Here is a 16,898-nt window from a genome sequence, read left to right as displayed (position 1 = left end):
AAGGGGCCATTAGCGAAATAAAATGCTGTTGGCCAAGTCAAAACGCCGTTGGCCAAATGGAAAATCTCATTGGCGAAAAAGAAAGCCCGCGAACGAAATAGTAAATCCCGTAAACCAAAAGAAAAAATCCCATGGGCGAAAAAAAAAATCCCGTTCGCGAAAAGTTTTGAGCCCGTGTCCGGGATTGGATTCAAAATCCTGTACTAGTAATACTAAGTCGCTCTAAGTAAGTACTATAAGCTCCACTTTTTTTTTTGTAAAAACTGTGCTTCAATCTTTTAACCATGCAATGACCCACATCGTATAAGAATGTTTACATTCTGTTCCTCTTATTCATTTTGAGATCGCTGTTCAATATACAATAATAAACTATTCTTTTTTACTGCAGTATTCAAGTATACCGCGACATTTGAACACACACATTAGCTTTCATTTAAAGATACCGAATCTTGCCTTTTTTATATACATGATAGGTTTGGCTCTTCGGTTCGATTCTTCGGTTCTACGGTTCTCGTCGGTTCTAGTCGGTTCTAGTCGGTTCTAGTCGGTTCTAGTCGGTTCGGTTCTTGCTTTAGACGATTCGGTTCGGTTCCCTTCAAGAACCGAACCGAACCGAACCATGCGGATCCCTAGCAACATCTACGTTTTGAGTGATTATTCTTAAAGGTAAAGGGTTCTGTGCCATCACAAAAGAAATCGCTTGGGCTCATATGCTTTAAAGAAAGCATAATATTTAAAGTGTGGTTGAAAATCGACTTCCCTATATGCCCCTTATCCTTTTCCCTTTTCCCTTTTCTTTTCACTTCTTTCTTCTTCCTTCGATTTCCTTTCCTCAATTCCTTTTCTGTCTTTTGTTAAATCGCGTCTCTTACTGCCACCCTCTATTGTATATTCTTATTGCACTATTGCTACTTTTTTACTCCTATCATATATATTGCTTATAGCTTACTTATCCCATATTGTTGAATATAAAGTATAATCCCACAATAAAAAGAATTAAGTACGTTTTATGCTATAGTTCTATAGTAGACATATTGACAACTAATTATGTTTCCCAATAAGAAGATTGACTACTTAAATATAAGTACCTCATACATATTATATGTATACACGGGTCACCACGGGTCAACAGGTTGGGTCAAGGGTTGGACGGGTCGACCCGTGGGTCAGGTGGCTAATTTGAACCATTATAATTTTTTTAATCTATAATTTTTATTAATCAAATATATATATTATTAATATTATTTAATAAGGAAATAGTCACTATAGCAGTTGACTAAAATAACATTATTTTGATAAAAAAATTAAATTATTGACTATTTCATCTCTATAAATAAATGGAGCTTTATTAGTACAATATATTTGGTTATTTCTAAATAAGACATAATATGCATAATCTTTATAGTCTTAATTTACATATAAAATAGTTTGAATAATTTTTGAAAAAGCAATTATATCAGGAATTTTAAATATTTGATTTTCATTATTAAATTATCAGTTAATTTTATATAATAAGTTGGTAGAGAAATATTAACATTAATATAATAAAAATCACAATGATTTCTCATACCAGTTTCTTCTATATATATAATATCATTTAAAATTTTCAATCTTATTATTTTTATTTTCAATATATCTTGCTAATAAATTACTACCAATATATTTTAAAATTTCATCATAAGTATTAAGTTTATAAAAATCAAAATCATAATCTATATTAAAAGCAAAGTTATTAGGATCCATTATTACCTTTTTTGATTTCTTTTTTTTATATTTATAAATTATTCAAATTTTTTTAATCAGTTACAATAGTTTTGGTATTAAAATTACTTTCTTTAATCCATGTATAATCTTCATCATTATAACCTAACCATTTAACATAAAATACAAACTTTCCTCTCTCATCTATCACATGATCTATTATTTTTTCTACTTCATATACATTTTCTTCATTTGCTTTTTCTTTGTCTTTATTTTTGTCTTTATTTTTTTTTCTTTTTTTGGTTATGGTTTCTTCTCTATTTATAACTTCATCTTCTTCATATGTCATATTTATATCTTCTATATTGATATTTAAAAATTTTTCTTGTATATCTAACATTTCATTATATTCAGTATCAATTAACTGTTTATTCTTAATAATATAATTTAATTTTGTTTCTTTAGTTGGAAATTCAAAACCATCATTATACCATAACATATGATGTGGTTGAACTTCTATCTAATAATCATTTACCATTTTCCATATATTTTTTAATATACAACATACTCTTAATTGTAAATTATAATATTTTATATCAGATATTTGAATTGCTGCTCTATTATTATTAAAACGATCAAATTTAGATGCTAAAACTGAAAAATGATTTTCTATTCCTGATCTAAATGACCCAAATTTCTTATTATAATCTAATTCTGTTACACTTCTATTTATATTTTGCTCTTTTTGTATAGGATACATAAAATTTCTATTATTAAATGTATTACTATTACTATAATTATCAGCATGATCAATAAATTTTTCTACAAATAAATCATATCCTCCATCAAAACTAATACAATCTGCTTCTGATATCTTATTTTTATAGAGCTTTATATTCAAAAACATTGTACCATCATTTCCTATAGCACATTTTTCACTATCTGATACATATATGATCATATTATTCATATCTGACATAATTTGTATTCTAATTCCTTTTCCTTTTAATTTATATGAATATAATGTTTTGGATAATTCAGATGGATTATAATATTTAATTTTTGAATCATGTCCATCAAGAAATAATGTAACATTTTTAAATCCTTGTGGACTATTAACTTTTACTGCTAAAATACGAATTTTGATATTTGAAAATAGTTCATCTAAATCTTTTTTTACAACTTCATTAATATTATTATAATTAGTAATCCAAAAACGTTTATATATATCATAAAAAGTAGAATATGGTATAAATTCATGCATATCATTTCCAGATTTACCTGATACAATATGGTATAATAAAATTAAACCCTTTTCAACTTCTTTATAAGGACCAGGATATTCTCTATTTCCATATAGAACATTTAAAAAGTAAAATACAGGAATGTAACCCAACTGTTTTAAAAGAATATCTTTTATAATATCAATTTTATTATTTTTAGTTTTTTTCATTTCTGTTCTGTGATTAAATTTATTTTGTATATATGGCCATTCTGTATTTAAAAACATCCATTTGTTTTCTACCAACTTATAAACCTCTGATTGTAATTGTTCTTGAAATTGGTAGTGTTCATTGTTTTGTTCGATCTTTTAACTCTGGGTGTTAAACCTTAGTTTTATAATTTTAGCGAAATTATTGTTAGTTAAAAAATTGTGAAATTTTTTAATATGATAAGTTTAAAAATTAAAAACTATATTTATAAATATGGTTTTTTAATTTTGTGATCTTTAATAAAATTTGTAAACTTTAAAAATTTTTGTGATTTTTATAAATACAAGAATTTCTTAAAGTGGCGGAATGGTAATGAGCATACCCTCCTCTAAGCGAGACCAACTGGATCGATGCTTAGCTTGACAGAATAATGAAATATCATAAATTTGTTATTTATAACAAAATTTATAGATATTGAATATTCATCTCTAGTAGAGCAATCTGGGAAATCTAATAACCTTAGAATAATGTCAAATTTTGATAATAATAATTATACAACCTCAATGTCCCGACATGTCACAGCAGGTCACCCGCAAAATTTGGGACCCGCAAGAAATAACACTTGTTTTCTGCCATCTGCATGAGAAATAACTGGAGTTATTGCCGTGCGGGTCACAAAATAATAATATTACTCTCTGTCCTTTTGTTTCTGACACCGTTGCTATGCTACTACCTGTCATTGTCATGTGTTCCATTCAAATTCATCTATATTATACTTGCGATTTCGCCATTACAACAGTAAATCTAAAACATATGACGGAAAGATATTTTACAATAAGCGACGCTTCTTATCTTCTTCAAACAAAATATGTTTCATTTATTTCAAGTAAATAGTTTAAGTGGGTCTGCTGAACAAGTAGCAAAGGGAGAAAAGAGCTATGTAAACACCTAAATATTTTGGAAAATCGTTGTCGCCTGTTTGTTAAGCTCGTTTAAGCTAAGTCCAAGAGCATTGCGCCTTTCTTCGCCCATTGCTGCTGCTGTCGTTTCCGAAATCCCTTTGGCAGAGGCAAATCGCTCGACCTCCTTAATGATCTTGATTCTGCGACTGAAGAACTTGCGATCGCCGTTTCTCCATTTTGCACCCCAACGTTGTTCCAGTGTTTTCACTGCATAGCCTCCAGCAAGCCCAACCGACCACTCTGCCCAAAGGTCAGTGACAGTCTTGATTCCCCGGCTCATCATGTAAAACGGTGGCTCACTCGTTGCATCAAGACCCAATGATTCGGAAGGTGCTGAACTCGGGATGGATGTAACTGTTGCTGTTGTTGGCTGCTGCTCTGGATGGTGCTGCTGTGTTGGCATTGGTGCTGCTGCTGCTGCTGATGATGATGATGATGGCCAATTGATGCTTAGGTTTACCGTCGCACGGCCGGATACGAGGTCAGAAAGGTTCTTCGTCATATTTTCCATCTGCATTTGCATTGCATCTAACCGCGAACCCATTTCATTGTTCATCGTGCTCATGCGTTGCTCAAGGTGAGGTACGGCACGTTGCAAGAGCAGATCTTGAGGGGTGGCATCTTCTTGGATGGATCGTTGAAGATCTCTAATAGTCAAAATAGTAACAACAATAAGTACCATATTGATGATCATCTTGTGCATTTTTTAAAATCAATACTTACTCTTTGAACTAGATGTATAGCGGCTCTCTGAATATATGATTGAGAAAAATTGGATGATGCGGATACTTTTCTTGCATAAGCACAGCGCCTTGAAGAAACGTAACGCGCAGAACACCTAAGAGACGCAGAAACCCGGCGGCAGCCACTTGATCAGGTCGAATTGTTTCCAGCCAGTATTCGACACGAGGAAAAATCTTTTTGCATAATTCTTGAGGAGGGTCAACGGCAGCACGAGGCAGAAAGAAGTGACCCTGTTGAGTAGGAAAGCCGGCCAAGACACGCATGACTTCACGAGGAAGACTTGTCAAGTAAGCACCATTCATCGTAGTGTTGTTCCATCTGCCTAATCTTCTTATCTGCGCCTCGTCGGCACCATCCAAATCTGCCATCTTACATGAGGATCCACGGGCGGCATGTGTCTTCTTGGAGGAGACAATGTTACATTTGGCAAACGCCTCGTCGATTGCTCGAAGTTGCTGCTGATATGAGACTTCGGTGGTGTTGGTGGCGGAAGGAGAGGTGCTCTTGAGCAAGCGGATATCATACCAATCTTGGTTATGAGTGAAGACGGGGAATGGCTCGTTTTCGACATGCCAACGCCAGAAAAAATAAAAAGAAAGAGCCATGAAGGGGCATATCTCGACGCGAGTGTTCCGGATGCAGGCGACAAGTTCCAGACGACCGTGCTTGTTTGTCTTTCCTTGCTTGATAATCATCATGAGGGAATGGCATTCGGACGGGCCTTCACGCTCCAATTCGACACTGTGCATATCGGGTAAGGTAGCCTTCCGTGCCGACTCGCTTCGCAACAAACAATAGTGAGAAAGCAAAAATGCGAGAGCATTGCGCAAGTGAGACCCTTCGTTCTTGGCCATGTAGTAATCGACAACGTCGGCAATCTGATCGGTGGTCGTATATCCATCGATCAATGTTCCAAGTGCATGTTCGTCGTAATTTTCACGTCGTTGGCTTTCTTCGCGGATTTGGACGAGGTCGATAAGTTCCTTGACAGCGCTACGTGGATGAGGATGACTATTGGTAAACGAACGAACTTGTTGCTGATATAAATCGACGATGGCAGCAACGTAGCTCATGAAAGTGGAAGCTTTGATTTTCTTGAGCTGGGTCGATCCTTTGCCCTTGCGACGAGCATCACGGTTCATGACCTGTTAATTGAGATTGTATAAGCTAAGAAGCAGTACAGCAAAACTATGAATTTGAAGTCGCACATTTCATAATTATTGTACATACCTCTTCTTTGAGAAACAAATGGAGCTTGTCGCCATAAACAATATAACGAGTTTCTGTAGGCAAATGTGGCATCATTCTATCGCACCATTGACGGTATTCCGTTTGATTGTTGACATAGGTTTTCTTTGTGTTGGCTGGGCGTGCTTCGAGTGCTTCACGGTGCGTTTCATTCATAGATTCACGCATAGCCATTTGCGAGGCCTGATACGTAGAGGAGCTGGCGGTGGTGTTGAGAGACATAATTGACAAAGATGTGTTAGAAAAAAGTGTACAGCTTGAAAAGTTGGAAATATATTGCAAATAAATAAAGGCAACATTTTTGAGAATAGTAAACGGTCTTTTATTTATATCATTTGTGATAGCAAAGAAAACACTGATGCTCATCTAATTGAGAATGAGTCAATGTACATGTTATTGCATTGTTACTGCTACGCTCGTTGAGTCTAAGGATGTGTGTCATGTCAAAGGCATATGCAAGATGTGTCATAAATGATTCATAGCGGTGACCTAGCAGGTACTCAATTTTTTTCTACAATGCGATTATTGTGTGTAAGGTCACAATTTGGCTGGTGACTCAGTTTTGTGACCCAAGCCAATCCCCGAAGATAACTCCTTATTATATATATATTTGAGCACTACTCAATATAATAAATAAAAATTCAATTTTTAAAAAAAAAGTAAAATTAATAAAAAATATTATTTCGGCTAAAAAGGATTACTTTGACTATAAGAAATTTATAAAAAATATATAATATTATAAAACAAAATAGTTATAAAGGCTTACTAGTTAGACCCCTCAGAAAAGCATCAACCCGACCTATTGACCCGTCCTCAACCTGTGGGTCAGTTGCGACCCCTAATTATTAATCTGATGAATTGTTCTTATATTTTACCTATCTATAGCTTCTTCAGAAAGAGTTTCGGATGCTGTGGATGCAGCTTCATTGGTTTCCATGATACTATATTGTGGTTGTTGTATTGACTGTTGCTCTTGCTGTGACGACGATGATGATGATGATGATGATGGTGGTGATAGTAGATGGATCAAACTGATTCTAAGGACCCCATTGATCTCTTTTATAAACAAAGGTTAATGCTTGCTCAAGTCCTTCATGTATTTACATACCAAATACATATGCCTGCATGGTGAACCGTTTGTCTGGTAATCGATACAAGTGCATGACACAAAATAATCTTCGTCGATATTGACTGAAACATCATATGTAGTACTTTCTTCCGGGTCAGTGAAAGAAAGTACTTTGTAAACGTTCTCTTCTTGACCAATAATTTTGGCTGCAGCTTCTTCATCTATGATGTGTGCAAAAAGGTTTGTATAATAGGATATATGAAATAAAATTATATTAAATGGCAAAAGAGATATGTAGCGTTCAATTCATTGACTCTTGCAAGTCTCATTCTTTCTGCCTTGTTCATTGTACGAAACCTAAAGTTGGCTACCGTACAAACATGATCTTGCATTATATCTAGAAGAACATGGCTCCAAAGGATATAGACAAGCACGTCAACACATTGACTTCGCAAGCTTGGTAGGTAAAGTTCTTTGAGGTGACGATGCCAGCTCTCTTTGTAGTTGTTTGTGTTTATGTGATAATAGTGCTTTTATATTCGTGGTATGTAACAGAATTCGTCGAAAAATGACATGAAAATATAAGATGAAGCAAAAACTTACACTGCGCCATGCTTGGCTCCATTTTTCACGTTTAGGAAGAAACTCCCTCTCAAAGTACAAATACAAACGAGCACTTTCCCATTCATCCTCACTATCGATGGACCAAGTTTCGAATCGTTCATGTTCAAGATCGAAATCCGTTGGTACCTCAGCTTTCATCATATTCATCATTAGGGAAAGTGCATGTTCACGCATGTCTTTCTTCTCCTTCAGAGTCTTCGATGGAGTGGACGGTTTTGTGGTGAGTTTGGAAAGAAGGTTCTTCTTCCATGCTCTAAGGACATACCAGTGGCAGATAAGTATCTTCACTTTGTCAGTAAATGTGTTAGTGGAAGGATCCATTTACATAGTTATACGCCTTATTAATAGCAGTAATTTCTATATCAGAATCGTCGATCATAACACGGGATGGTGTATATTCATGCTCATCCTTCAGCCATTGAAGCCAATACAAAATAGGATATTGGGCTTGTGAATTTCTGATCATCCACACTAATGGCTTGCCCTTTCCAGTAGTCCTGCATCTTGCTACAAGTGTATAAAGATAACAGTCATGATTGGCACCATCCACACAAGTCTTATAGGTTGAATCAAGACAAACAAGGTCTCCATCCTCTTTCAATTGCTATATAACAAGGAATATATATATGATTAGGTACGTGTATAATGTATATCTATGTGGATCGATTGTTGTACCTTTAATTGCCATTGTGACATAAACGTGAAGAAGAACATTCCCTCTTTATAACTATCAAGATTTTCCGAAGTAAAATGTCCTTTCTCTTGTTCTATTTTGTCACCCCATTTACCAAGACTGATGAATAAATAATGACAGTAAAATAAATAATAAATTATATTTAAGGAAAGCTGTTGTTATTTTAATTATCCCATGGAAGGCTTGCCTCCCTCTGCAACCTTCCATCTCTAAATATCATTGACAAGTTAGTTATCGTCCTTCGTCCTCAACTAAAGGAGGGAAATGCTCACTACCGTTCCGCATACTTCAATTAATAAATAAATTATGTTTTGTTTTATATTTTTTTATTCAATATGAATAAACACTAAATGGTAATTATTTTTTCTAAAACAAAATAAAAAAAACAATTTTTCAAATTTAAAAAAAATCATAAAAATATAATTAACTAACATAAAAATTAAAATAAATTAAAATATTTCTTCATATAAAAATATAAAGTTATAATTTCCATTTAATTTTTACAATTATATTCTTTTTATAAAATATAATTTCTTGTCATAATCTAAACTTATTATTTATTCTTCACTGATTGCCATCAAAGGATCAAGTTGGGATTGACGTCGAAGATGCACTTTTATTGCATAATAGACATAGTGATAATTGACTAGAATGGATTGAGGTATGTTATCGTATGTTTCATCAACTAAGATTTTATCAAGAACATCTCTGTCAAGACAAAGCATATATTTGATGTTTCTCTAGGTAAGACTTTTCTCCACTTGCTCTTGAATGTATTGCATCACAAAGAGGTTTAATCAATAATTTAGTGATTACAAAAAATTCTTAATTTTTTATCAATCACTAGATTATTAAAATTGTATATATCTTTTTATATTTATTTAAATATTAATTATGTCATAAATAACAACAACCATCAGCTTCAAATCATCTTCTAAAAAAAAGAACAATAGCAATAATAACAAACAAACAACAACATTGACATGTTCTTATTTTTTCCTAATGGTAGAGTAAATACAAATATTTATCTCTTTTCTTTAAAAACAGTTTATTGATAGAAACAAACAACAATATTGACATGTTCTTATTTTTTCCTAATGGTAGAGTAAATACAAATATTTATCTCTTTTCTTTAAAAACAGTTTATTGATAGAAATTACCCTAGCATAAGAACATAATTTGTGTTCCAAATAATTGTTTTTAATATATATAAATAAGAACATAAAAAGCCTGTTAAGGGTTTGCTGTTATTATTATTATTGTTATTTATTTTGAGGAGGAGGAGGAACAGAAAAGAAAACAATTTGTTTTATTTCTCTTATGATCATATAATAAAAATTATTTATATTAATTATATAAATATTATAGATAATAAAAAATTAAGAATTTTCTGTAATCATCAGATTTATATTTAACTCTTAAAGCGAGGGAGTGTACCGGAAGTTGTATCTATGTTGCTGCCAGGTTCATGACCAGTATGCTTACCTAGTACGGTTGAATGAAAGAAGTCCCGGCACACCTACTTTCTTTTGTATCTCAGCACCAAGTGCTCGTTACACAGTAAAAAACATATCATTAAATACTACAGACGCAGGGCTATCAGATGATATAAAATGTTATTCCATAAAAGGCAATAGTGGTGATACAGGAATTACTCAAAAAACTGGAAATTTTATAGATAAAGTACAAAATGTCTTCTACTGTCTATCCATTCCCTTTCTACTTCTTTTTGTACTAGGACCAGGCTGGTAGTCATTGTCATCTATATTATTATAAATAAACATAGCTTAATGTTAGTATTAGTAATATTAGCTTAGGTATTAAAGAATAATAAAGGACACTGTTTATGAGACACTTGTAGGCAAGTGTTTAGAATGATTACCATCATTCTAGGATTTCGACTATCGTCTCAAAGACCAGCTACACCTTCAAAAAAATCAAAGATTTTTTCTCGGACCACCCCTATTTATAATGATCATTATCTTTTATTTAAAAATAAAATTTAAAAATTAAATTATATTTTAAAAATAAAAAATATTATAATCAATAAGTTATTAAACAGTCTTCTATGCTCAAGTTGGTTTTCAGCCCATTTCTCCTTTTTTGGTATATGTTTGAAACTCCGACGTACCTTTTATGGGATTCAGTGACGTCAATTTTACTATATCGGGTATTTTTACGTTACACAGATTTACTTATATATATATACTACTTATATACTATATATAGTGCGTGCCGTGTTTTCTTTCACAGATCCCCTAGTACTATACTGTGATCATGTCCCTGTTTTCACTATCTTTGTTGATAAAGGCAGTAAATCCTGCTTAGTAATTGCAACAAAACGAGTTTGTTCCATGAGGAGGACCAGCCCGTTGGCACATATAGTACTATCGCAGATGGATTATACACAAAGCAGAAGTAGAAGTCATCTAATAAGTATCACACAAATGTTTTTTATGTTTACAATAAAAATTTTTGAAAGGTTTACTTCATTAAAGTAGAATGCTTCTCTTCCTCTGCTACGCTTTTGAGCAGGTGGAGGAGGTGTGTATCCATGTTGAAGATACTCTTCGTTCTTCTCTATGCGTCCATGTTCAGTTTTCGTTTATTTTAAAACTTGCAGTTGTATTGCGTCTCTTGAGCTTCGATCTAGTTGCGATATTTTGATCTCGAAATAAATAATGTTGCAGGCGCATCATCATTCGCTGGGCAAGTGATATAGGTAGTGGTAACATAATTCTCTATAGTAAAGATACAAGATCTAGGGACAACAAATAAAAACAAGTGCCAATAAAAACTTCAAAATAATTAACTTAAATCAGGAAATAGCAATCCAAGTGGTATTTTTAACTAGGCAAAATATCTAGCCAATAAAATTTGAGGCTTATAGGCAAACAATTCAAGGCTTGTGTTATGACAACAGTGATGTTCTATTCTTATAAAGCTGCTTTTTATAAGAGAATTATCATTTAAAAATATATATAGAAAAGAAAACAAGAAAACACTCCCACCACCATTCCTTCTCCTTTACCTTTTTTGTGTCACTCATTTTTTTTTCAAGGGTGCAGTCTTCAGCAAAGCATCGTCGTTGTAATGAGTGAATGATGTGTTGCTATATTTAACAAATAGAGCATAATTATTAATGAAAGCATCGTTGTTATACTCAGTAGATACTGCATAATGAGTTTAAAAGAAGTATGTAGCAGAGAAGCACGTAGTGAAGGCTAAGTTGAGCCCACGCATCCTGATGAGAATAATCCTACTGAAAGTGAGAAGGGGGCCGCTCCTTACAAGATGGAAAAGAGGCTGTAAATTTTTTCTTTAATTTTTGGGGGATAAAAATGGGGGGACATACCCAGCTTCAAATCTTATACTATTCTTATACCAGTCTTATACCAGCTTCACTCTTATACTAGTCTTATACCATCCTTATACCAATGCTATAAGATACTTATACCATCTTATATACTACTTTTCCCGCCATGGTGGACAAAGTAGATGAGGCCAGAAAACTTAACACACTTGTGTCAAAACTGTAGCCAGGCGCGATGGTGTAGTTGGTTATCACATATGCTTCACACGCATGAGGTCCGCGGTTCGAGCCCGCGTCGTGTCAAAGGCAGGTTTAGTTGTTTATTATTAAATCATTTTTGGCAGATGTCATAGCTATAGTGTTGATGTCGAGTGTCGTAGCAAGATTTGACGGTGACACACCGTTTCCTTTTTGGATTTTTCCCGCTCCCTTTTTGACGTATTTCATAGCCATTTCTTCTACCTGTTTCTGTTCCTTCATATTGTAACTCAATCATCCCTTCGCCGTTATTCTATAGCTACTTCTTCCTAATTCTTCCATTCACTCGCTAGAGCTCAATCCACTGTCCAACATTAGCTACAGCTATTCTTTCTATCTTCTTCTGTCGCGCAGCCGACCTTATATACATTATCCACTATATCTTGCATTCATCGTAGTATTCATCATTTTCGTATTACCTTGGACAAAACATATAAATACCCTTCCTCAGTATATACAATAAAGGATTATCTTTCAAGTCATCTCTTATTCTTCTTTATTCTTTTGTTATCTCTCTTCTATTGGCTACGGTATTGATCCGCCAAAAAGACTTCGACAATTGGTAGCGGAAGAACGGTTTTATGGACAAGAAACTTTACCCACCAGATAAATACAAGAACGCCCCCGGTTTCCAAGAATTTCGAACAAGTCAAGAACCATTGTTGGATATAGAAGAACCTACCACACGACAAGAACTTACCTTTGAAACGCCGCAACTTAAAATGAACCAAGAACAACAAACCATCTTGCTGCAAGCAATCCATAAGTTGTTGGAGAAAGACAACTCGGCTCCCATTTTCCGCGCTCGCATACGTGAACCCGACACGTACCATGGTGACCGAAGTTTGGATGCTGCCTTGAACTGGGTTTCGGCTGTGGAACGATACTTGACGATGGCCAAGCTGGATGAACACGAATGGGTCAGCTATGCGGTGACATTGTTGCGTGGCGAAGCCGAAACGTGGTGGCGGCAACAAGAGGCGCGGGTGACGATTGACGAATGGCGTGAATTCAGAAAACGGCTGCTGGCGACTTTTAATCCACCTAACGCTCCTCAACTGGCTCGAGACCGATTGGCGGCGGTAGCACAAACAGGGACAGTGGCACTTTATGTCTCGCAATTCCAAGCAGCATGGTCGTCAGTGCCATCCATGTCCGACGAAGAGGCACTTGACCGTTTCCAACGTGGTCTCCACCCAACTATCCGTATGCAGGTGTTGACGCGTTTTCCATCTCGACTGATGAAGCCATGAAACTGGCGCTGGCTGTTGAAGGTGCACAGCAAACAAGCCAGGCGTGCTGCAAGAAGCGCACGGATTCCCGGTACACAACACCAAACGCAACACCAATATGCTCAGCAACCCAGCTTGTTCCTGAATACCTCCGCTCTCTGGTGTGGCACCCATGGATTTGGATGCTCTGCGCACAAGGTCCCTGAGCATGGCAGGTCCGTAGTGGTGGTGGCAACTGGCGACACCGGATACCGCCGTACAATGATACTGACAAGGACTGTTACAATTGTGGCGGCTGGGGTCATGTGTCTCGCAACTGCCCATCTCCTCGCCGCAATCGCCAACAGCAGGGTCGTTATCCAGGCCAGGGAAAAGGCCAAGCGCGTCGGGATTAAAGGGAGTCCCTACGCGCCCATTTCCATCCCTTAACGTTGTCCGAACGGAGCCCATGGATGTTCCTGAGGCCGACCTGATCGATCTTTCTGAGGACCGTGGTGCGGATGCACAGTTGCTCCAGCGCACACTGCAGGAAGATAGCCAATATTTCAATTCTTTGCTGTCAATAAAAGAAACTGATTTACCCCTGTACTCAATGGTGTGCAATGGTCGTGCTGTGGAAGTACTGATTGATTCTGGTGCTACTGGTTCGTACGTGGCGCCAAGAGTCGCTGCTGGTCTGCCCGCTCGTTTGGTGTCGGGTCGTGAGGTCGAAACTGCCGGTGGTCATGTGCTGTCAATATCAAGTCAAGCAACACTGTCGTTGAACGCCCAAGGTTACAAACATCAGACAGACGCTTATGTTCTCGACACCAAGTTTGATGTTATCCTAGGCCGGGATTGGCTCAAGACCGTTCAGCCAGTACCAGATTGGGACCAAGACACATGGAAAATTAGTAAAGGTGCTCACACTTATGTCCTCCGCCCTCGTCACACCCGTCAAGTCCCTGAGCTCTCGTACCTGATCTCCCACCGCCAAGTCCAACGTCTGGAACGTAGCAAGGAGATTGACGATGTCTTCGTTTGCTACGTCCGTACCGACCATGTTGAAGGCCAGCCGACAGCCAACGATCCGTTCAAGACGCTGCTGGTAGGCGAATTTGGCGACGTATTCCGTGAGCAACTGCCCGGGTTGCCTCCAGACCGCGGTGTACAGCACGTCATTGACACTGGTGACGCCGAACCTGTATCTCGACCACCATACAAAATGAGTCCGCTCGAGTTGGATGAATTGCGAAGGCAATTGAAGGAGCTGCTCGACTTGCGACTCATTCGGCCCAGCTCTTCACCCTGGGGCGCACCAGTCTTGTTTGTGCGCAAGAAGGATGGTTCCATGCGCATGTGCGTCGATTACCGTGCCGTCAACCGCCTGACTCGTCGTAACACACACCCGTTACCACGCATTGATGAGTGTCTCGAACGCTTAGCCAATGCTCGCCGTTTCACAAGTATCGATCTGAAAAGCGGCTACCACCAGGTGCGCATCCGCTCTGAGGATGAGGACAAGACAGCCTTCAACACCCGGTATGGCCAGTTCTGCTGGAAAGTTTTGCCGTTCGGCCTTCGCAACTCGCCACCGGTTTTCCAAGCCATGATGAATGAAGCGCTCGGCGATTGTCTCGATACGTGTTGTCTCGTGTACTTGGACGATCTCCTCATTTTCAGCAAGAGCGACGACGAGGAAGCACATCTACAGGACGTACGGCGTGTGCTTCATAAGTTGCGACAAGCGAAGTTGGTGGCCAACCTGAAAAAGTGCGAATTCAACAAGACCGAACTGGAATTCGTGGGTTATCAAGTGTCTGCTCAAGGAATACGTCCGTCAAAGAAAAAGGTGCAGGCGATTCAAGACTGGCCGGTGCCAACCAATGTTCAAGAAGTTCGGCAGTTTGTCGGTTTGGCATCGCATTATCGTCGCTTCATTCGTGGGTTCAGCGCCATGGCAGCAGCGTTGACCGATTTAACAAAAGGAACAGGAGCAAAGAAAAGGGCGATTGCGTGGACTCCTGAGTGCCAGGAGGCTTTTGACCTCATCAAAGCCCGCATGTGTGACGCGCCCATCTTGATGCCTCCAAATTTGGACAAGCCGTATATCATCGAAACGGATGCCTCTGACTTTGGTGTTGGTGCCGTGTTGCTACAAGCAGGATCCGATGGTCTCCTCCATCCTCTGGCATTCGAATCCAAGAAGCTTTCTTCGGCAGAGCGTTCGTATCCGGCCCAAGAACGTGAGATGCTGAGCATCCTCCATGCCTTGCGGACTTGGCGTTGTTTTATCGAGGGCCGTCGATACACTGTGTATTCCGATCATCATCCACTCAAGTACTTCCGGTCCAAGCTTAAACCCACGCCACGCCTGACTCGATGGATTGCCGAGATAGAACTATACGACCCGGATATCCAGTACAAGCCCGGCAAAGACAACCATGTTCCGGATCTGCTCTCCAGACGGGATGGCCCTGCGTGTGTCACCAAAGAACCAAGTTTGGAACCCGAGTTTCTCTATGCGGTCAAGGCGGTACAGGAATCTGACTGGCCAAAATTCTATGCTGTTTCCGAAGACAAGCGGCCACCTATGTACAAGGATCTACTGGATAAACATCAGGACAAGTTTGTAACACGGAACGGCCAGGTCTACCGCAAGGTCAAGGTCGGTGAATCTGTCCAAGAAGTGCGCTACGTACTTTTTGCTCGCCGTGCCGACTTGGTTGAACAGTTTCACAAATCGTTTGGGCATGCGGGGAAAACAACGGTGTACGACTTGATGCGGAAACGATGGTGGTGGCCGGATATGCGTGCCGATATTCAAGAATGGTTAGCTTCTTGTCAACAATGCCAACTTGCTGCTAATGCCGACCGAAATGTCCATCATGCACCCATGAAGCCACTGGAAGTCCCACCTGTTTTTTCCTGATGGCATTTGGATTTTGTGGGTGAGTTACCTACCACTGTCAATGGCAATCGCTGGCTGCTCGTTGCTGTTGACTATGCCACGAACTGGACCATCGCTCGCGCCGTACCTGATGCCACCGGTGAAGCCATTGCCAACTTCATCTATGAAGAAATCGTGCTGCCTTTCTCATGTCCAGTGGAAATCCTGACGGATCGCGGTGCCAACTTCATGTCCAAGGTGCTCAACCATTATTTGGGTCGTCTCAAGGTCAAGCACATCTTCACCTCAGCCTTCCATCCCCGAACAAATTCCAAGGCTGAACGAACAAATGGCATCCTTAAACAAATGCTACGCAAGTACACCCATGGTCAGATCCACCGCTGGGACCAGTTTGTCCAACCGGCCGTTTTTGCTTGCCGCATTCGCAAACATCGTACTTCGGGTTTCTCTCCCTACTTTCTGACGTATGGCGTTGAGCCACGACTGCCCGGTGACCACCTGCCTCCGTTTCTTCTGCTTCCCGAATCTGAACAAGAGGATTCACCTGTCGTTTGTGGTCGCGTTCCGGAGGTCCGTCGCTTACGAGAAGCGCGCTTGCTCGCTGAAAGCCGCCTCAAAGCCAATGCTGCCAAGGACAAGGCTCGTTGGGATTCCTTACTCATACCGCAAAAGTTTTCTGTTGGTGACCATGTCTTAATGCGACATGAAAACAAGCTCAGCCTCGAATTCA

General features: G+C 38.3%; 1 non-coding gene across 1 annotated transcript; it reads left to right on the top strand.

Moving 5' to 3' along the window:
- The first annotated feature begins 12,017 nt into the window (after positions 1 to 12,017).
- Positions 12,018 to 12,091, top strand: BDB00DRAFT_t77. Its single transcript has one exon. It is a non-coding gene; the product is annotated as a tRNA-Val (tRNA).
- Positions 12,092 to 16,898: the final 4,807 nt, after the last annotated feature.

The sequence above is a fragment of the Zychaea mexicana genome (genome assembly GCF_025766255.1).
Source record: "Zychaea mexicana strain RSA 1403 chromosome Unknown BDB00scaffold_59, whole genome shotgun sequence".
In the NCBI taxonomy this organism is placed as follows: Eukaryota; Fungi; Mucoromycota; class Mucoromycetes; order Mucorales; family Lichtheimiaceae; genus Zychaea; species Zychaea mexicana.
Note: the sequence above shows the minus strand (reverse complement) of the source record. Positions and strands in the feature narration are given on the sequence as shown.